General features: G+C 45.5%; 1 pseudogene; it reads right to left on the bottom strand.

The window, feature by feature from the left end:
• Positions 1-3,639: 3,639 nt before the first annotated feature.
• Positions 3,640-3,817, bottom strand: LOC142562599 (U2 spliceosomal RNA; annotated as a pseudogene).
• Between the last annotated feature and the right edge of the window lie 19,654 nt (positions 3,818-23,471).

Below are 23,471 nucleotides of genomic sequence, written 5' to 3'. Positions count from 1 at the left end.
TCCTGCATCGGAAGGCAAGACCCCTGCGCCCACCAGCCCGGAGGTCGATGGGGCTCCCTGAGGTATTTGGCTGCGCTGGCCGTTGCCAGCGCTGGAAGGGGCCTCGGAGGTTGGGGCAGCCTCGGCTGCGCCCACCTTCGGGGTCGATGTCCCCGTCTGCTGGGTTGGCAGAGCAGCGCTAGCTGCAACCGCCGCGGGGGCAGATGGCGTAGCTGCCGACTCACTACTTGTGGGTCGGACAGCCGCCGGAGGCCGTTGTGACGCTGCCCCCTGACGCGCCACATCGGCAAAGGTTTTCTTGGGCAGGTGCGATACCCGCCTGCGTGCCTCCTTGAAACTTATATTTTCCTTTACTTTAACTGTTACAATTTCCTTTTCTTTTTTCCAGGATGGGCACAACCGCGAGTACGCGGCGTGCTCCCCATCACAGTTTACACAGTGGAGAGCATTCTAAGAAGCTTCAGATGTGTTTTCGTGGGCACTGCATTTCGCACATATTTGGCGGCCTCGGCAGCTCTGCGAGCTGTGACCGAAGCGCTGGCATTTGAAACATCGGAGTGGATTTGGCACGCACGGCCCAGCACGGAGCTTGATGTACCCCGCCTCGATTGACTCGGGCAAGATACTTGATCCAAAAGTAATTATTAGGTGTTTCGTCTGAATCTCTTTACCATCCCGCCTCATCTTAATTCTTCTGACGTTGATCACATTTTGTTCGGTGAAGCCCTCCAGGAGTTCCGCTTCAGTCAGTTCAAGCAAATCATCATCCCACACAACACCGCGGGTGGTGTTCATTGTACGGTGCGGGGTTACTGTTATGTGGGTCTCCCCAAATGATACTACTTTCGGTAGTTTTTCAAATTCTTTCAAATCGCGGAGCTCCAAGTGTAGGTCACCGCTTGTCATCCTGGACACCTTGTAATCTGTACCAAAAATATCAGTCAAGGACTTTGACACAAGGAATGGTGAAATGTTTCGCACTGCTTTGTTTGGCTTCTCAGAGTGAATAACGAAAAACCGAGGAAAATTCGGGATTTGGTGTCCAAAAAACTGAAATACATCTTCGATGCGCCCTCGTTTCTGAGGGCGATCACGAAGTTTGAGGAAAGGAGTTTCCATGAATATATATAAAAATTCGGCAACAGCGCCAACCGCCCACCCCGGAGCCCAACGAGGGGACGCGGCAGAGCTTGCATGCAAGTCTGCACGACGCCAGTCGTACGCCGTCACTATAACCGAATGTGGTGACCCAAGGTTGGATAGCCACACAGGGTTAACCCTTGCCGCCAGGAGAAAGGAAGTAAAAAGATGAGAGAAGGAGGCAGGAAAGGTCAAAAAGTGAGAGATAAAGACGAAGATTCGAGGAGGGAGAGACAGGAAGAGGCGACTACCGATTTCCCCCGGGTTGGTCAGCCCGAGGGTGCCGTCGATGTGAAGCCGAGGCCGAAGAGGTGTGTTGCCTCCGCCGGGGGGCCTTAAAGGTCCAAACAACCAGCGTCGGCTCAACCCCCAGGATCCCCTTTTCCCCAGACACGGCCAAGCCGCGCACGGCTACACACGGGAGGGTCCAACCCTCGTGTGCTAGGGTCCGTGGTGTCGCAACACACCAAACGCCTGCTGACGCAGACGCCCCTGCAGGGGGTCACACAACACAGGCACAATATGCTGCGCAAGGTAGCAAAATCCAAAGAGTACCGTACGGCATAAATTTTGGCTTTGCATCACGCTACCATATGGGCCTTCAAAAACAACATGACAATAATTGAATTGTACTAGGCAACGCATACCTGTGCCAAGGCAACCAGAAAGTGCTGGAAGGCTTCCCCTCCATTGTTCTTGGAGTGTTATTTATGGACAAGTAAATTCCGAAGAGTTTGCTAATACAAACAGCTCGAACGTCATAAGGACCACTTGAGTATTAGCAATTGGAAGCACAGTGGGAAGGCTGCACACTTTCACAAGCCTACATGCAGAACCTTCTCTTGCCATGGCACACGCCCCTCAGAAGACTGAAAGCACGCTTTGAAGGCTTCTCGCACTGCTTTCACTCGGGCACTGTGATTGTGACTTTCAGAAAATTGGATGTTCTTGGCCAGACCTTGGGCAGTAGACGGAGCATCTGATCTTCATCTGCCAGGAACGAACAGACCTTTCGGACCAATTCTATCGACATCCCTGTCGGAACAGTACTTAAAGCTATCGGAGCCTTCCAAATCAAGAATTCTAAGGTAGTTGTGTAGAAGTACTGTAGCCCACACAATGTGATCTACAGTTTCTACAGCCGCTCGGATATCTTAACGGAGAATTCTCCATCTGTTTGCAAGAATGCCAAAGGTGTTTTCGATGGTGCGCCTAGCTCGACTCAACTGTAGTTAAATACCCTGCGCTCAGCATCAAGGCTGGAATCATGGAACGGCCGCATGAGGTTTTTCGTTAAAGGAAACGCCTCATCACCAACAAACACGTGGGGCAAGTTCACTGAAGAACCTGGTACCTTGCTTTCTGGGGGAATGTTGAGTAGTCCGGCTTTTAGCTTCATTCCTATTTGGCATTCATTAAATAGGCCTGCATCCCCGCGCGATCCACACTCGCCAATGCCCACCATCGTAAAACGATACTTGGCATCACACACAGCAAGGAGGATTATGCTAAAACGTCCTTTGTAGTTATGAAAAATGGAAGCTGAGTGCGCTGGAGCTTCTGTGTAAACGTGCTTTCCATCAACTGCACCAATGCAATTTGGGAATTGCCACAGTGCCTCAAAATCCATGGCTATATCCTTCCATTGGGCTGTAGTTGGCATGGCTAGAAACATAGGCTCCAGAACCTGGCGTAAGGCCTGGCAGGTTTGCCTAATTACTAGGGTGGCTGTGGCGTCAGAGATGCAGTATGATTTAGCGATGATCGACATTGTGGTGCCATGAGCAAGGTACCTGTAAATGACAGAAGGGAGAAATATGCGGAAGACTGCAAAGCAATCACTAAACTGCATAGCATTTGCAATTACAAGAAGCAACTAAAGCTGTTACCCTGTAGCCACAGAAATTGAAGACCACAGCATTCAAGGAATGCCACAAGAGAAAAGCACGGAAAAGCTAAAATTTGTTGGCATAATTTTACAATTACTTGAAAAGTCCTTCTTGATAGCATTAGCATATCTAACTAAATATACCTGCAAATGGAACTTCTTTATTTGCTCATATTCTTGAGAGACCAACTGCTCCAGAAAGGTGTTGATCCGAGGATTGATGGCCAGACTAGGAATTGCAAAGCTTTCCAAGAAGCCAGTATTGGTTTGCATACTTTGTATTACTCTTCGGTGAAGGAAAAGTATTCCTGTACTGGAAGCTTGCTCCACCTTTCAGAATCCCTCCGAAACTCATTTCACTGATTTGATTATGTTTTGCTGCCAACTTGGACAAAACATTAGAATGAAATTCTGATATTATATTTCCACTCATTGTGATAGACATGTTAATTATTAAGAAATGTTATTTTGATTATTGAATTTTACAATGAAACAAAAAAATCACTTCCAGTACGTTAGCTACACATTGTATATTCCAAAGCAATTTTTTTTACAGTGAAGCGGTTTATGCTTAGGGTTTCATGCATTTTTGTTTGGTTCTATGTGTGCAAAAACCATAGGCCAATTTCGAGATAGTGCAAGGCCGGGACGACCCAGAGCAGAGGTGAAGCAGGCTTCAAGCACTTCGCCAACTTGCACAAATATGTTTAATATCTTGGGTCCAAGTAGAACCCCTGTCAGATATTAAGCTCATAAGAACAGATACACTTTGACCTGCATTGGCCTTGTGTACGTTTGAATTGCCCTCTTTTTGTCGACGTTCCAAGCGCTTGCGTATCTACTTTCTTTTCCTTACCCTCTCCCGTGGTGCCAGTGCCATCGAAACGTAATGTGCGTCTAGTTTCCTTCAGACTGTCGGGGCAGCAGTTCCATCGTTCACGTGAATATATATAAAAGCTCACGATAAATGAGTTTGTACTTTTCTTCAAAATTCTGTGTCAATGCTGTGTCGTGTACTAAACAACTCTGCTGGGCACCAACCTTCACAGAGTGGAATGGCTCATGACTTTTTTCTTTTGGGGATGTTGCAATAGCAAAGGTTTTAATAACTCGCTAACCAGCGTCTTTGGTTATCCACGGCTACTTCAACCCTAAACAATTCATTCATTCATTCCCGCCAAGCCAGCGTTGATGAATTCGCAATGTAGTTATGAGTTCAATGAGGTTGATGTGACGTGGCTGTAAAGGGGCCTTAAAAATAGTCGCCCTAGAGTGCGTAAAATCTATCTGTTATAAGATTATGTCGATGATAATGACATGTTCTATGAGCAATAAAATCCATCGTGAGAGAATGATGCATTTTAAAAGATATGCGAGATGGTAAAATTGCCCGGAGCACTACTTCCCCGCCAGAGCCCTTGAAATACAAGGGCCCGGAGGCATGTGCTATACAGTACAACTATCCCAGCGGCATCCTCTAAAGAGAGGAAGCGCTACGAATGCATGGGACTAATAACATGTAAGACCACATCTCTGAGGAAACCTAGGACTGTGTCTGTAATAAAAAGCGGTTCTGGACCGAGAAACATTGCAGGATAAAGGGGAATGTGCTGTCGGTATGCTAAGAAAAAATTCTGTTTCTCTCAGATTCGGCTTCCCGGCACTCCATGAGGACGTGGAGTACGGTCAGCCTCTCCCCGCATCTACCACAGGTTGGAGGTTCACTTCCGGTGAGTAGAAAATTATGGGTTCCAAATGTGTGTCCTATTCTGAGACGACTGAATAGGACATCTGTACGGCGTGATTTTGTTACAGAGCGCCAGAATCCTAACTGTGGTTTTATCAAATGGAGCTTATTATCCGTTTCCGCATTCCCACATGCGTTGCCAGTGGTCTCGCAGCCTCCTTCGCAAGGCCTCAGATCTGTGACAGGCACCTCAGCGGTAGGGTTAACAGCTTGCGATGCGATTGACGTGGCCATCTCGTCCGCCAGAACGTTACCCTCGATGCTCCTATGGCCAGGCACCCAACATATAATGATATTTAATTCAATTCAGTCTTTATTTTTCTCTTGGACAGAGAAGGAGACAGGACTAAAAGCTCGTAAGCTTGACAGAGGTCCTGCCCTCTTTATCAACTTGGCAGTACAGTACACAGGCAGGGATTTTCAATTTTCCAAATAAACACTGAAACAAAATATCAAAACACTTTGTAAAAAGCACCGCTATGCATTGCAGCACAAACATGGGTATTAGAAAAATAAATAACTGGTCATGGGGAAACGAAAAAAAGAAATAACAGGTATAGGTTTAAACTGAGTGCAATATTACGTAATCTTGCTAAGAAAAATCGCTTAATAACATCACTTGAATGCTGAAAGGGGTCAAACAATTCTTTGTTTAATTTATTTAATAATACTGGAACAGTATAAGAAAGAGACTGCTCGGTATAATATGCCCTAAACGTCGGCACTAACCCAATTTCTTTATGTCTAGTCTGCAGGATATGCGTGTTTTTCTCAAGTTTTGCCAGATAACTAATATAATGTTCATCACTGTGTGAAGAGCGTTTATAGATCATTAAAAGTCTATAATTGCATAAACTATAGATTGGCAGGATTTCATATATTAAAAACAAGCCATGTGTGGGAGAACAATAAGGAACACCAGCAATGCATCTTACGGATTACATCCGTAGATTACACTACGGATTACATTCGTAGTGACACCCGTAGTGCCCCAAACGGTACAATATTGCAAAAGGCAAACAACTAATGAGTTGTATAGCAATAGCCTAACTTTGACAGGAAGAATACCGCGCAGTCGCAACATGACACCGACAGCTGAAGACACTTTTGATCTGATATAGTCAACATGATCATTCCAAGGCAAACGGTTTGAAGATATAACACCAAGGATTTTAACAGAATCTACAATTTCAACAGTATCAGAACACATTCTTAAGCTTAAGAACACGTTCAATGGCCAAGAAATTATCTTTCCTTTTGGAAAGTACAATATTATTTTTGTCTTTTTAGAATTAATCTTCAAACAATTTGATTTTGCCCATGTATTTAATGCACTCAGTGTTTTGATTGCTTTCTCTTCAATGTCACTTTCTGATCTCCCGGTTATGAACACCGAAGTGTCATCAGCGTAGGATACAATCTTTCGATCAGTTACACATTGCACAATATCATTTATATAGATTAAAAATAAAATCCGCCCCAATATGCTTCCTTGGGGGACTCCTGCATAAATATTTTGTATTGCAGACAACGAATTTTTAAAGTCAACATATTGTGTTCTGTTGGACAAATACGATTTCATAAGATCGTGAGCTTTTCCTCGGACACCATAGCTTGCCAGTTTATGTAGTAAAATTCTGTGGTTTATCAAGTCAAAAGCCTTAGTAATATCTATATATATATGCCTGCACCTATTTCCTTATTTTGAAACATATCTATAATGATTTCTTTTTGAGTCAGTAATGCTGTTTCAGTGAATCGATTCTTTTGAAACCCGTGCTGAAAGTCAAGGAGCAGGTTATGTTTTTCAAAGAAAGATAGTACCCTACCATGCATTAATTTTTCTATACCCTTCGAGAACACTGGCAGTATAGAACTTGGACGATAGTTACGAATCAAATTGTTGTTGCCGCTTCTAAAAACCGGTATCACTCGAGCCATTTGCAGTGCCTTTGGAAATACAGCGGTAGATAATATGTGATTGTAAATGTGAGTAACAGCGGGGCATACTAGGTGAAGAACATGTTTAATGGGTGCTATTTGGAGACCAGTTGCATCTACTGACTTGCTATATTTAATATTACTTATGCACGAGGAAACTTCTGTGTAGTTCGTGGGCGCAACGAAAAGGGATGATGGACAGCTGCTTCTCTTCATGAATTCAATGTAATTTTGGCTGCACTCTACCTGACTCTGAGATGCCTGTAAAATAAAAAAATTGTTGAAAGCGTCAGCTAAACAGGTTCCACAAATTCGTTTTCCTTCATGCTGAAAGTTTTCGGAAGTATCACGGGTATTTTGTTGCAATAAGCAATTCAGTTTTCGCCAGATTACATCCGATCGCTGTTCTTCAGGGCTCCAAAATACATTTGTGAAATAGGCGTCTCGAGCCATTCTTAGTTTTGATGTTAGATTATTTCTGTACTTTTTGAATTGCCGAAGCAACTCTTCATCTTTTGATTGTACAAACTGTGCGTACAATCGGTTCTCATGCTTGATTATTTGGAGCAAGCCGGACGTCATCCAGGGTTTCCGTGCTTTTCATGACGTGGCTGTCTTTCTTAGTGGAAAATGTGCATCATATATAGCCTTGAATGTAGTGATGAAGTTAAGGTAAGCGGTATCACTACTATCTTCCTCGAAAACGTGGTTCCAGGTCTGTTGGCTAATCGCAGCAAAAAAGGATTCTAGATTTTTTTTTCGTTATAGATTGTGTATAAATTATTTGCCTTTTGTAATTGTCATGATAGCTGATAAGGCTGTACACGTTAATTCCAAGATGATCATTTATGTCGGTATAAACTGCGTCTGCAGTTACTAAATTACTGTCAACATTTGTAATGAATACATCTAATAAAGATTCACTTTCTAAAGTCACTCGCGTCGGCTTTGTTATTACGCTAAAAAACCATTAGCAGCAATTAAATACTGGAGTTCTTTTTGGAATTGACTCAATGAAAGCATATTTATGTTAATAACGCCACCTAGAACCATATCTATAGACTGAACAGATGCGTAGTTAAAAATCGTTTCAAGAAATTCAAAGAAGTGATTAATGGCACCAGATGGTGGCCTGTAAATGACACAGAAAAGTTTGTTAGAACTTCGTAGAGTGAGCGCTTCGTAATCAGCAGTTGTCGTCGTGTATTCTGCGACTATTTCGCACGATAATGTTTCTCTAAGTTGAAGCGCGACGCCGCCTCCCTTTTTATCTTCGCGGTTTTGATAGAAGCACTGATAGCCAGGACGGTGAAATACAATTGATGCTGGTGTGTACCAGGTTTCAGTTAACATGATCGCTGTAAGTGACACTCCGAAAATATCGAGTAGAACCGCTAATTTATCTTCTTTGTTTGTTAAGGATCTGACGTTTAAATGAAAAACTGACAAAATAGATTTTTTTGGTTTCACTATATGCATAATTTCGTGTGGCTGATAACCTCTGTCGAGAAACCAATTTTAGGTGTCTGCAAGTATACCTACACAATTTGACACAAATTATCAAACTTGGTGATCGCTATGACTGCTGAGGTATCCGTGCTGCGCACAAATATTTTACCATTCCGAGTCCATGCATATTTCCACTTGCACTCCTTTTTCTTTGCATTTGCCGCACCAAACAGTTTTTTCATGGAAGGGATGAAGTGCTCATTAATGAAGATGGAGGTTTTGGGTTCAAGTTCAATGTCCTCTGACATTATCCTCAGCTTTCGAGCTTTCTCAAGAAAGCAGTCACGAACTGATCTGCGAACAAACTGCACCACTATATTTGGCGCTTCTGCATTCCCCGTAGTTCGAACGCGGTGACAGACCTCGATGTCTCCACTTTCAAGGGGCATCTTAATAGCCTTCGCTATCTTTTTTGCGATATCCATGACATTCTCGTCTTGCGTCTTCGCAACACCTTTCACTTCAACGTTGTGACGCCGCATGTGCTGTTCATCTCGTAGAAGTTTCACTTCATGCTCTTGAGCATGCAAAGCGTCTCGTTCCTTTTCTAGTTTTACTACGGATGTTCTTACCTCTCCATTTTCCAATTCAACGCGGTTCACGGACGCTTTCATTTCTTCATAACTCTCGTTCATGAAGCCTAGACTGTTCTTTATCTCGCGGATGTCCTTTCTTATGTCCCTTTCGAGACTTTCCCGTAGTTCGCTGAACTCTTGTTTAAGTTCTCGTTTCAGTTCCTCAAAAAGTTTAACAAGTTCCTTTGACATTGCCACGGGACAAAGGGGAAAATAAGCTTGCAGCTCGGATGACGCAATGACAACAACAGTACACAAGAGCAAGTACAAGCGATAGCTGGCATGCAACAGCAGCAGCAGCAGTCACGGCAAACGAAAAAAAAAAGCTCCCAGGTTAGTAGGGCAAAATTTCACCGACCTGAGAATGTACAGCAAAGCATTTAGAAAAGCGTGCGATCGCCGTGACTGCTGCTGCCAAGTAAGGCGCCGATACGTTCTTCGCCGGCTTTTCTGCTCTCCTCCAGGAATCCACGCAGGCGCAATACACTAGGCCAGGAAATGCTCTTGAAGTACGTGGTCCGATGATGGTCGTCGTGTCCAGCGATAGCCGAAGTCAAACCACTCGCAGATATAGCTTGGCCGGCACCTGAGAATGTACAGCAAAGCGCTTTGAAAAGCGTGCGATCGCCGTGACTGCTGCTGCTAAGTCTGGTTAGACCTGTACTGGTTACCTGGTTATATATCTGGTAGATATGCTGCTTAGATCTGCACGCTTTACACAAGACGGAATATAGTTCATTGGGTACTGGATTTTTGTATGTATAGAGTGACATCAGGGCCTTCAAGACACTTAGGGAGTCTGTATATATCGCCGACTTTTGAAGTATTGATTTTCTTATATGCTTCACAGCAGACAGTAATGCGTAGGCCTCGGCTGTAAATATACTTGTTTCCGGATGTAGTATAACCGATTCTGAGAAGGATGGGCCGACGGCAGCATAGGACACCCCGGCATTAGGCTTCGAAGCGTCTGTGTAGAACTCTGCGCAGGAGTGCTTGTGCTGGAGTTCTAGGAAATGAGTTCGTATTTCGATCTCTGGTGCGTGTTTTGTTACTTCTAAAAAGGATGTCACATTCTATGACCTGCCACTCTCAAGGCGGTCACAACTTGGTTGGATGCATTAGGCGAGGCTCGAGGAGTGGGACACGCATTTCATCACTAAGCTCCCTCACACGAAGCGAGAAAGGCTGTCTTACAGAGGGACGGTTATGGAAAAGTGTAGTACATGTCATATCGTTAACAGTGTTAAAACATGGATGTTGATGAATGGAATGTATTTTCAGGAAATATGTAAGGCTGATGTAAGCTCTCTGTGGATGGAGAGACCATTCATTTGATTCCGCGTATAAGCATTCAATCGGGCTTCTTCTAAAAGCGCTAGTGGCTATGCGGATACCTAGATGGTGAACAGGATTTAGAATCTTTAGTGCGCTCGGAGCGGCAGAGTAATATACAACGGCACCATAGTCCAATCGTGATCGAATTAGACTCTTATAAATATTTATCAGACACTTCCTGTCGCTACCCCCTGTTGTGTGGGATACAATTTTAAGTAAATTCATTGTCCTTAGACATTTTCCTTTAAGATATCTAATGTGCTGAATAAAAGTAAGCTTGGGGTCAAGTATAATACCTAGAAATTTGTGTTCTTTGTTGATAGGTATTTGATGTCCACAGAGTTTGACACAAGGATCAGGAACAAGGCCTCTCTTTCTAGTAAAAAGAACACAAGAACTTTTGTGGGGGTTGGTTTTAAATCCGTTTGTGTCTGCCCACTTGGAAACCTTGTTCAAGCCCTGCTGCACCTGTCTCTCGCATACTGCGAGGTTACAGGATTTGAAGCCGATTTGCATGTCGTCTACGTAGATGGAATAAAAATGGCAGGTGGTAATGAAGCACGAAGCGTGTTCATCTTCACGATAAAGAGCGTACAACTAAGCACGCCTCTTTGCGGCACACCTGTTTCTTGTGTGAAAGGTCGTGACAATACGTTGCCGATTTTCACGCGGAAGATGCGATTCAACAAATAGCTTTGAATTATGTTCAGCATATTTCCGCAGATGCCCATTCCCGACAAGTCTCGCAAGATGCCGTAACGCCATGCTGTGTCATACGCCTTCTCCATGTCAAGGAATATTGATAAGAAGAACTGTTTATGTACATATGCATCACGAATATATCCTTCAATGCGTACAAGGTGATCTGTTGTCGACCTGCCTTCTCCGAAGCCACACTGATAAGGATCAAGTATATTGTTGAGTTCAAGAAAATGCATGAGTCTCCGATTAATCATTTTTTAAAAAAGCTTGCACACGCAGCTTGTAAGAGCTATCGGGCGATAGCTTGCCACCAGGGATGGGTCTTTCCCCTGCTTCAAAACAGGGACCACAATTACTTCTTGCCATGTGTGTGGAAGGTATCCAGCAGCCCAAATAGTGTTGAAGAGTGCGAGTAGTGTAACTTGTGTGTCAGAGTGCAAGTTTTTGATCATGTCATACATGACTTGATCAGGTCCCGGTGCAGTGCTCTTGCATGAGATCAAGGCAGCTCTTAATTCGGCAATACTGAATGGCCGGTTATACGCTTCGTCATGTCTGCATTTACGTACAAATGGCTTGAGTTCTTCGATTTCTTTGTATTTAAGGAATGATTCAGAATAATGTATTAAGCTCGATACACGCTCGAAGTGTCCCCAAGAGAGTCTGCCTGGTCTTGCAAGGCATCGCCTTGGTCATTCACCAGAGGCAACGGATGGATTTGTTGCCCTTGTAGCTTTCTCAAGCCATTCCACACTTTTGCCTCCTGCGTGTAAGAATTGATGCCGGAGAGGAACCTCACCCAGCTTTGTCTCTTTGCCTGACGTCGTGCCCGCCTTCCCCGTGATTTAATTTGCTTAAAGTGAATTAGATTTTCAGCATTAGGCGATCTGCGCAATACGCCCCATGCCTTGTTCTCTCTTTCACGCCTACAGTCTTCGTTCCACCAGGGAACACGTCTTCTTAGTGAACCACCGTTCGCCTGTGGAATAAACTTCTCGGCTAAATCAATAATAAAAGCAGTAAAATATGCAATGGCATCATTTATAGTAAAATTATTCATAAAATTTGGTGAGAAATAGGATGATTCCTTAAAATGCTCCCAATCCGCCGATGCTAATTTCCATGGAGGAAAATTCGGAGGGTTCTCATGCAAAGCTGTTAGGTTTAAAATTACGGCGAAGTTGTCACTTCCATACAATTTATTGATCACGGACCATTCTAGGTGAGGCAGAAGAGAAGAAGAACCGATTACTAAATCTATTGCTGAATATGTGTTGTGTTGGACACTGTAATACGTCGGCTCCTTGTTAAAAAGGCAGGCATCAGAGGTCAAAAGAAAATTTTCAATTAATCGACCTCTCGCGTCGCATCGCGAATCTCCCCACATCGTGTTGTGGGCATTAAAATCACCCACGACTATGTAGGGGTCAGGAAGCTGATTAATTAGGTTATGGAAATCGGTTTTTTTCAGGTGACAGTCAGGCGGTATGTATAAAGAGCACACAGTCACTAGTTTGTTAAAAAGGATTGCCCGAACCGATACGGCCTCAAGGGGCGTCTGGAGGGCAACTTGTTGACAAGCTACAGATTTTTCCGCAAATATTGCAACACCACTGGAGGCGTTAGCCTCGCTGCGGTCGTCGCGATAGATTATGTACTGACGTAAAAAGTTTGTCTGTGTGGGTTTCAAATGTGTCTCTTGAACACACAGCAACCTTGGATTATGTTTGTGTAACAGTTCCTTAATGTCATCGAGGTTACGTAAAAGTCCTCGTACATTACACTGTAATATTTGTGTTTCCATTATGATAGTGTGTTGGGTGCTGTGTGTTTAAGAGATAAGGATGAATTTACGGGCCTTTTTCAGGCGCCGTGACGGGAGTTTTGTCTGTTTTGGAGCGATCGAGTGTGCCTCGCCGCCCCTTAGGCGCTGGTGGTGCCGTCTTGCTGGTGGTTGTGTCCAACGCCTCTAGCAAGGCGCTGGGCACGCGCTCTTCCGAGCGCTTTGTTTGGCGTGAAGGCCTGGGCAAGTTGGACGAGGCCTTTGAGGTCAACTGCGCGGAGATAGATGGCCCCATCTGGTGGGTTGGCGTAGCAGCGCTGGGTGCAGCCGCCAGGGGGGCGGATGGCGTCACTGCCACCTCAGTGGGTGTGGGACGGCTAGCCGCCGAAGGCCGTTGTGGCGCTGCCCCCTGACGCGCCACTTCAGCAAATGTGTTCTTAGGCAGGTATGAGACCCGCCTACGTGCCTCCTTGAACGATATATTTTCTTTCACTTTGATCGTGACAATTTCTTTTTCTTTTTTCCAAGACGGGCACGACCGCGAGTATGCGGCGTGCTCTCCATCGCAGTTTACAAAATGCAAAGAGTTCTCGCAAGCTTCAGACGTGTGTTCGTGGGCACTGCATTTCGCACATGCTTGGCGGCCCCGGCAGCTCTGCGAACTGTGACCGAAGTACTGGCATTTGAAACATTGCAGTGGATTGGGTACGTAAGGCCTGACACGGAGCTTTATGTACCCGGCCTCGATTGATTCGGGCAGGACACTTGAATTGAAGGTGAGAATTAGGGGTTTGGTCGCAATTTCTTTACCATCGTGCCTCATCTTTATTCTTTCCACATTAACAACATTTTGCTCATTGAAGCCCTCTAGGAGCTCTGCCTCTGTCAGCTGAAGCAGGTCATCATCTGAGACAACGCCGCGTGTAGTGTCCATAGTGCGGTGCGGAGTCACTGTCACTTAAAATGCCCAAAAGACACTAGATTGGGTAACTTTTTGTATTGTTTCAGATCACGGAGTTCCGAAAGGATGATGATGATGTATGAGGTTTTATGGCGCAAAGGCCAGGTATGGCCAAAGAGCGCCATGTCTGTGCTAATGAGTTTGCAGTATAATTATGATTACTATGAAGCTGGTGTGACGTGGCTGTGAAGGGGCCTTAAAATATGCGCTCTAAAGTGCGTAAAATCTCTATAATAAAGTTATGGCGATGACGTATGACTTGTACTATGAACATTTAGATGCATTTAAAAAGAATGATACGATAGGTAAAATAAATCAGATTATAAGAAATTCTAGAGCACTACTGCCTCGTTAGAGCCCTTGAAACTCAAGGGTCTGGAGGCATGTGCTATGCAAAACAATTATCGCAGTGGGATCCTCTGCAGAGAGGAGGCGCTACGAATGAATGGGACTAATAACATGTAGGACCACATCTCTATGGTAACCTAGGACTGTGTCTGTATTGAAAAACGGTTCTGGACCAAGAAGCATTGCAGGATGAAGAGGAATGTGCTGTCGGTATGCTAATGAAAAATGTCTGTTTCTCTCAGATTCGGCTTCGTGACACTCCAGGAGGACGTGGAGTACGGTCAGCCTCTCCCCGCATCTACCACAGGTTGAAGGCTCACTTCCGGTGAGTAGAAAGTTATGGGTGCCAAATGTGTGTCCTATTCTTACACGACAGAATAGGACATCTGTTCGGCGCGATATTGTATGCGAGGGCCAGAATCTTAACTGTGGCTTTATCAGGTGGAGCTTATTATCCGTTTCCGCGTCCCGCATGTGTTGCCAGTGATCTCACAGCCTCCTTCGCAAGAATGGCCTCAGATCTGTGACAGGCACCTCAGCGGTAGGGTTAACAGCTTGCGATGCGATTGACGTGGCCATCTCGTCCGCCAGAATGTTACCCTCAATGCTCCTATGGCCAGGTACCCAGCATATAATGATACGCTGGTTAGATACATACGCTTTACACAAGACGGTGTAGAGTTCATTAAGTACAGGATTTTTGTGCGTATAGATTGACATCAAGGCCTTCACGACGCTTGGGGAGTCTGTATAAATCGCTGCTTTTGGAAGTTTTGATTTTCTCATATGGTTCACAGTAGACAGCAATGCGTAGGCCTCGGCCGTAAAGATACTTGTTTCCGGATGCAGTACATCGGATTCTGAGAAGGATAGGCCGGCAGCAGCATAGGACACCCCGACATTTGACTTCGAAGCGTCTGTGTAGAACTCTGCACAGGAGTGCTTGTGCTGGAGTTCTAGGAAATGCATTCGGATTTCGATCTCTGGTGCGTGTTTTGTTACTTCTAAAAAGGATATGTAACATTCTACGACCTACCACTCCCAAGGCGAAGCTCGAGGCGAAGCTCGAGGAGTGGGATATGCATTTCATGACTAAGCTCCCTCACACAAAGCGAGAAAAGCTCTCTTACAGAGGATCGATTCTGGAAAAGTGTAGAACACGTCATATCGTTAACAGTGTGAAAACATGGATGTTGATGATTGGATTGTATATTCAGGAAATATGTGACTGATGTAGGTTCTCTGTAGATGGAGAGACCATTCGTTTGATTCCGCATATAAGCTTTCAATCGGGCTTGTTCTGAAAGCGCCAGTGGCTAAGCGGATACCTAGATGGTGTACAGGATCTAGCATCTTCAGCGCGCTTGGGGCGGCAGAGTTATATACTAAGGCACCATAATCCAACCGAGACCGAATTAAGCTCTTGTATAGATTTATTAAACACTTCCTGTCACTACCCCATGTAGTCTGGGATAGAAGTTTCATTAGGTTCATTGTTTTTAGACATATTTCTTTAAGATATTTAATGTGTGGAATGAAAGTGAGTCTATAGTCAAGAATAATACCTAGGAATTTGTGCTCCTTGTTGATAGGTATTTGTTGTCCACACAGTTGTAAGCAAGGATTCAGGACCTGGCCTCCTTTTCCTGTAAAGAGAACACAAGAGCTTTTTTGAGGGTTGATTTTAAATCCATTTTGGTCTGCCCACTTGAATCCTTGTCCAAGCCATGCTGTTCTTCTCCCTCGCACACTGCGAGGTTACAAGATTTGAAGGCTACTTGAATGTCATCTACGTAGACAGAGTAAAAATGGCCGGTGGTAATGAAGCACGAAGCGTGTTCATCTTCACAATAAAGAGCGCGCAGCTGAGCACGCCTCCTTGGGGTACACCCTTTTCTTGAGTAAAAGGACGCGAAAGCACATTGCCGACTTTTACCCGGAAGGTACGATTGGACAGATAGCTTTCTATTAGGTTAAGCATATTACCATGGATGCCCATTTCTAACAAGTCTCTCAAGATTCCGTAGCGCCACGTTGTGTCGTATGCCTTCTCCATACCGAGGAATATGGATAGGAAAAACTGTTTGTGTACAAATGCGTCACGGATGTTTACTTCAATACGTGCAAGGTGATCAGTTGTGGAGCGCCCTTGTCGGAAGCCGCACTGATAAGGATCAAGCATTTTGCTCTGCTCAAGGAAATGAATGAGTCGCCGATTTATCATTTTTTCAAACACCTTACAAATGCAACTTGTGAGGCTATCGGGCGGTAACTTGCCACTGAGGAAGGGTCTTTGCCTTGTTTCAGAACAGGGACCACAATGGCTTCCTTCCATGCGGTTGGAAGGTACCCTGCATCCCAGATGGTGTTGAAAAGTGTGAGTGGTGTAACTTGCGTGTCATTGTGTAAGTTTTTAGCATTTCATACATGATTCTATCAGATCCTGGTGCGGAGCTCTTGCATGCGCTCAAGGCAGCTCTCAATTCGGCAATACTAAAAGGACGGTTGTAAGGCTCATTCTCTCGACATTTTCTTGTTAATGGCTTACGTTCTTCTGTTTCTTTGTATTTGAGGAAGGACTGTGTATAATTTGTTGGACTTGACACGCTCTCAAAATATTCCCCAAGTGAGTCTGCCTGGTCTTGCAGTGTATCGCCCTTTGTGTTTACCAGGGGGAGTGAATGTGTTTGCCGCCCTCTAATCCTATTTACTCTGTTCCAGGCTTTGGCCTCATCCCTAAACGAGTTAATACTCGATAGATACTTTTGCCAGCTTTCTCTTCTGGCCTGTCGGCGGGTTCTCCTACCTTGGGACTTTACTTTTTTAATGTTGACAAGATTTTCTGCAGTGGGTGAAGCGCGTAGCAACCCCCACGCTTTGTTCTGATTCCTACGTGCGATTCTGCATTCATCGTTCCACCACGGGACATGCCGTTTGCATGCCGAGCCACTTACTTCACGTATGCATTTAGATGCGGCATCAAATATGAAGGCTGTGAAGTACTCCACAGCAGCATCGATTTCTAAAGAAGACATGTCATCCCATGATATACTAGCTAAGTATCGGAATTTCTCCCAGTCTGCTGTGTCAATCTTCCACCTGGGAGCCTGTGGTGGATATTCGTTTTCCTTAAATGTTCTTAATAGTATGGCGAGGTGGTCGCTTCCGTAAGGATTGTTCGTAACTTCCCGTTCGAGTTCAGGCAGTATGAACGGGGAAACTATGCTCAGATCAATTGAAGAAAAGGTATTTCCAAGACAGTAATAAGTGGGTTTCTTCTTATTCAGAAGGCACGCACCAGAAGAAAAAAGGAACTGTTCAAGAAGACGACCTCGCGCATCTATACGAGCGTCGCCCCACAGGGAGCTGTGCGCATTGAAATCGCCAAGAACAACAAGGTTCTGGCACTTGATCTATAAAAGATTGGAATTCATGTTTCGTTAATTTGTAATGTGGGGGTATGTAAAGAGAGCTTATGGTGATGAGTTTGTTTAGGAGAACAGCTCGAACCGCCACTGCTTCAAGGGGCGTTTGTAGCTGTAAACGCTGACAGGAAATACTTTTATGAATAAAAATGGCAATACCGCCTGATGATACGACAGCATCATCGCGATCTTTGCGGTACTTGACATTCGGTCGGAGAAAGTTTGTGTGTTGTGGTTTTAAGCGTGTTTCCTGTAGACACAGCACTTTTGGATTGTGTTTTTGGATAAGCTCTTGCACGTCATCAAGGTTCCTAAGAAGACCTTTAACGTTCCATTGAATAATTTGTGTATCCATATGGACAGTAAAAAAGTGCTGTGTGTGCGCTGGAGGGGGCCGGGGAGGTTAGGGCAGCCTCGGCTGCACCAACCTTCGGGGTCGATGGTCCCCTCTGCTGTGTTCCAGCGCTAGCTGCAACCGCCGCGGGGGCATATGGCGTAACTGCCGACTCACTGGTTGTGGGTCGGACAGCCGCCGGAGGCCGTTGTGACGCTGACCCCTGACTCGCCAATTCGGCAAAGTTTTTCTTTCGCAGGTATTCTACCCGCCTGCGTTCCTCTTTGAACGATATGTTTTCCTTAACTTTGATTGTGACTATGTCTTTCTCTTTTTTCCAGGACGGGCACGACCGCGAGTATGCGGCGTGCTCGCCTTCACAGTTTGCACAATGGAGAGTGTTCTCGCAAGCTTCAGAAGTATGTTCGTGGGCACTGCACTTCGCACAGGTTTGACGGCCTCGGCAGCTCTGCGAACTGTGGCCGAAGCGTTGGCATTTGAAACAGCTAAGGGGATTTGGCACATATGGCCTAACACGGAGCTTGTTGTACCCGGCCTCTACAGACTCGGGCAGAATACTTGAGCCGAAAGTCAATATAAGGTGTTTGGTCTTGATTTCTTTGCTGTCACGCCTGATCTTAATTCTTTTAACATTGATAACATTCAGGTCATTGAAGCCCTCCAAGAGTTCATCCTCAGTGAGCTCCAGCAAGTCATCGTCCGAGACAACACTGCGGCTTGTGTTATCGTACGGTGCGGGGTTACTGTTACTTGGGTCTCCCCAAATGACACACGTTTCGGCAGTTTCTCATACTGCTTCTGATCTTGGAGCTCCAAAAGGAGATCACCGCTTGACATTCTCGACACCTTATATCCTGTACCGAAAACTTCGGTCAATGACTTGGAAACAAGGAACGGTGAAATGGATCGCACTAGTTTGTCTGGTTTTGCTGAGTGAATTACGTGGAATCGAGGAAAGATGTGGACTTGTCGTCCGAAAAACTGAAAAACTTCTTCGGTGCGCCCTCGTTTCTGAGGGCGATCAGGTAGTTTAGGAAAAGCATGTTCCATAAGTAATGTTGGGTTTTCGGCCGCTATGCCCACCACCCACCATGGAGCCCAACAGGGGGACGTGAAAGAAGGTCCTGCTAGAGAAACCCTGCCAACGCCAGCCGTACATCGCCGCTATAACCAAATGCAGCATACCAAGGCTGGCTAGCTACACAAGGTTAACCCTTGCCGCCGGGAAACTAGGAAGTGAGGAGAAGTGATGAGAAGACAGGAAAGATGAAAAAGGCGAGAGAGAAAGACGAAGATTGGAGAGGAGGACAGGAAAAGGCGACTGCCGATTTCCCCCGGGTAGGTAAGTCCGGGGGTGTCGTCTATATGAAGCAGAGGCCAAAGAGGTGTGTAGCTCCAAAAGGAGATCTCCACTTGCCATCCTTCGAAACTAGAAATGGGGAGATTGTGCGTACTTGTTTATCTGAATTTTCCGAATGAATGACGTGAGATCGTGGAAAGTTGGGTTTTTGTCGTCCAAAAAACTGAAATACATCTTCCGTGCGCCCTCTTTTCTGAGGGCGATCTGGGAGGGGAGGGAAGGAACTAGCCATAGAATAATGTAATTTTCGGCAATAACGCCAGCCACCCACCGTGGAGCCCTACAAGGAGACGTTGCAGGGACTGTAAAAACAGGTCCTGCAAACGCCAGCTGTATGTTATCACTATAACCAAATATGAGATAACCTAGGTTGGTTATTCACACAAGGTTAACCCTTGCTGCCTGGAAAAATTGGAAGTAAACGGAAGCTAGGAGAAGATAGGAAAGATGAAAAGTGAGAGAAAAACGAAGGCTAGAGGGAGAGACAGACAGGAAAAGGCAACTACCGATTTCCCCCCGGTGGGTCGGTCCGGGGCTGCCGTCTATGTGAAGCAGAGGACAAAGGGGTGTGTTGCATCTGCCGGGGGGCCTTAAAGGTCCAAAACACCCAGCATCAGCTCAACCCCCAGGATCCCTCTTTCCCCAGACACGGCTAAGCCGCGCACGGCTAGACGCGGGAGGGTCCAACCCTCGTGTGCTCTGGTACGTGGTGTCGCAACACACCAAACGCCTGCTTGCGCAGACGCCCCTGCGGGGAAATCTTCGATAACTTGTCCTCTTTGCTCATTCTTATCGCTACCCCAAAGAGTACAGTGAGCATTAAAATCTCCAACTAAAACAAAAGGCTCCGGCAGCTGGTCAATTAAATCTTCCAAATCTCGAGTTGTGAAATGGGTATGGGGAGGGATGTATAACGAACAGATGGTGACAGTCTTATATGTTAAAACGGTGACAGCTACTGCCTCAAACGCAGTATTTAGTGAAGCGTTCTGTGTAGGGATGCCGCCTTGAACGACAATAGTGACACCTCCTGATATACAACTGGAGTGCTGGCGATCCTTTCTTATGATTGTAAAGCCTTTAAGAAAATTTGTATGCTTTGGTCCTAGGTTCGTTTCTTGAAGGCAGAATGCCACTGGTGATAACTTATCTATAATGTCTTTGATGTCACCTAGATTGTGAATTAGGCCTCTGCAATTTCAATTAATGATGAAAGCCATGTTATTGGAATTGGAAAAAAACTTGTGTGTGTGAGCTTACGAGTTGTAGGTGACATGTATTTAAAAGCTGGTTACTCTTATGAAATGCGGTAACCTCCCCCCCCCCCCCGTTCAGGTTACCTTTCCTTTTCTCAGCGAAGGTATAATATGCTTATCCTTCTGTAAGCGCTCCAAGGAACGCGGGTCTTCTGGCGTCAATTACGCAGGGGTTTTTGGATCGACCTCCATCGCCTTTTCCGAGGCGCTGGACGATCGAGAGCCAGGCGCCGAGACGCGCGTCTCGGGCCGTATAGTACGGTTCAACTTTGGGCTCTGCGGCACTGTGGTCTGTTGGGCCGTCTTCGTTGCTGATGGAGCAGCACTGGCTGCAGCCACCAAGGGGTGGTTGGGGTTTCTACAGGGGTACCGGACGTGGACCCTGTAGATTCCTGAGGCCGGTGTGACGCTGCCCCCTGCCGCATCACACTGGCATAGCTTGTTTGAGGTAAGTGCCCTAGTCTTTTCCTCGCTTCGTAGAATGAAATCTTTTCCTTTACTGTGATTGCAATTATTTCTTTTTCTCCTTTCCAGCAAGGGCAGCTCCACGAGTAAACAGGATGATCGCCCTTGCAATTGACACAATGTGAGGGAGCATTGCAGTTGTCCGATGGATGGTCATTGGCACTAAACTTCGCGCATGTTTCCTTTCCTCTGCATGATTGAGATGCGCGCCCGAACCTCTGGCACTTGAAACACCGCCTTGGGTTGGGTATGTACGGTCTGACGTTGATTTTCAGATATCCTGCGTCGAGTGAGCTAGGGACAGTGCTACTACCAAATGTCAAAATCACATGTTTCGTCGGGATGTGTTGGTCATTTCGTCGTAGTGTTGTTCACTGAACCTTACTTACGTTTTGCTCCTGAAATCCTTCGCTTAGCTCTTCTTCGCTGAGGTTCAAGAAGTCTTCTTCAGATATAACTCCCCTGCTAGTGTTGAGTGAGCGGTGTGGAGAGATTGTTACTTTGACGTCACCGATATTGGTGAGTTCGGCGAGCTTTTCTAGTTGACCTTTCTTGGTCAGTTCAAGGAGGAGGTCTCCGCTAGCCATATTTGAGGCCTTGTTACCCGATCCAATTGTGTTTGCTAGGCATTTCGATACTGTGAATGGTGACAGTTTTCTAACGGTGGTGTTGCCTTCACTATGAAGAACATGGTATTTCGGAAATGTGTCTTCGCTTGGTTTTAAAAAGAACTGGAAAGTTGCTTCGGTGCGACCTCTTTTCAGAGGCCGATCTGAAAGTCGCAGGAACGCTTCTGCCATTGAATGGTTTCAAAATTCGGCGGCGGTGGTAGCCACCCACCAAGGCGCCCAACAAGGGGACGCTACAGGTTCCAAGTAACCTGCAGACTCCAGCTATACAGCGCCACTATAACCTAATGTATATACCTAAGGTTGAATATATCACACACGGTTAACCCTTGCCGCCAGGAAATACGGAAGTAATAAGAAGTGAAGAGAAGGCAGCAAAGATGGGAAAGTGGGAGAGAAAGACGAAGATTGGAGAGGAGGACAGGAAAAGGCGACTGCCGATTTCCTCCAGGTGGGTCAGTCTGGAGGTGCCGTCTATGTGAAGCAGAGGCCAAAGAGGCGTGTTGCCTGAGCCGGGGGGCCTTAAAGGTCAAGACACCCAGCAACGGCTCAACCTCCAGGATTCCCCTTTCCCCAGACACGGTTAAGCCGCGCACGGCTACACGCGAGAGGGTCCAACCCTAGTGTGCTCGGGTACGTGGTGTCGCAACACACCAAACCCCTGTTGACGCAAACGTCCCTGCGGGGAAATCTTTGAAATATAAATTAAATAATAACGGACTTAAAATTGAGCCATGGAGGGGCGCCAGCTTTAATTTCGGTCAGGTTGCTACAACATTTTCCAAAAGGCACAAGTTGGTGCCTGTCAGATAAGTTTTTCTGAAACCACAAAAACGCACCCCGAAAGCCTAGAAAATAAAGTTTGGTTAGTAGCACACTATGACAGACGCTGTCAAACGCTTTGCGGACGTCGAGAAGCAGTGCACAAGCAATCTGATTGTGTTCCAACTCAGAGTTAGTGTATTGAAAAAATCTTCAAGGAGCAACCACGTGCCCCGATTCGGCACAAAGCCATACTGGCTAGGAGATAACACGCCATGATTGCTTAAAAGCTGCTCATTGTCTTGAGCAGATGTTTTTTCCAATATGTGCCCAACGCATGAAAGGATTGAAATAGGCCGGTAGTTTTCGATATTGTTGCGTACGCCACTTTTAAAAAGAGGAAGGACCAGCGCATTTCCGGTTATTGGGAATGATACAAGTGGTAATAATATTGTTTAAAATGAGTTGTAGCACATCTTTTATTAATTCGAAAGTTCTGCGCAGCTCTAATATTGAAATACCATCAATTACTGTGGACATCTTCCGTTTTAGACTCAAAAGGATTGGTTTCAGATCATGTTCCGAAAACATATGAAGAAAGGCGGATTCTGAAATACTAGTTTGGAATGTGCAAATGTCTGGATGAGGTCTCGCTACACCAGACACTTTTGAAAAAAACAGATTTAAAATCATTAGCGGTGGCAGTACCATTTGAAGAAAAGCGAGACATCAGATCAACATGGCGAATAGCGTTTACTTCACCACCTCTAAGATTGTTAATTAGGGACCATGTTTTCCTGCTGTCTCAACGAGCGTCCATAAATTTTGCTCGTATGTTATTACGTTTTGCTAGACGTACCATAGCCCTGACCTTATTTCGAAGCTCTTTGGACCGAAGCCGCAAAGCAGTATAATTAGGACTTCTCTTTGAACCCATAACATGTATTTTGCTTTTACTGCTGCGAGTATTGCTGTCGACATCCATTTTAGGTTTAAGCTACGTTCTTTGATTTTACAGACCCGTGTAGGTGCAAGCCGGAAATCGGTGAGCAGTGTTACAAAGTTGTCACAGGCAGCGCATGGAGGAACAGTCTTCAAAAAGTTATACCAGTCGTGATTCATTACGAATTTGTCGAAAGCCAAGGGGTCGACGATTGAGATTTATTTGACTTCGTTTGGAGCGACCAAGTCAGCAGTGTCATTTGTTAGAGAGCAGCAGACCATGTAATGAGTTTGAGCAGACTATGTAAGTTTCGTTGCAATAACGGCAGATTTGACAATAAAGTT

The sequence above is a fragment of the Dermacentor variabilis genome, chromosome 10, assembly GCF_050947875.1.
Source record: "Dermacentor variabilis isolate Ectoservices chromosome 10, ASM5094787v1, whole genome shotgun sequence".
Taxonomy (NCBI): domain Eukaryota; kingdom Metazoa; phylum Arthropoda; class Arachnida; order Ixodida; family Ixodidae; genus Dermacentor; species Dermacentor variabilis.
Note: the sequence above shows the minus strand (reverse complement) of the source record. Positions and strands in the feature narration are given on the sequence as shown.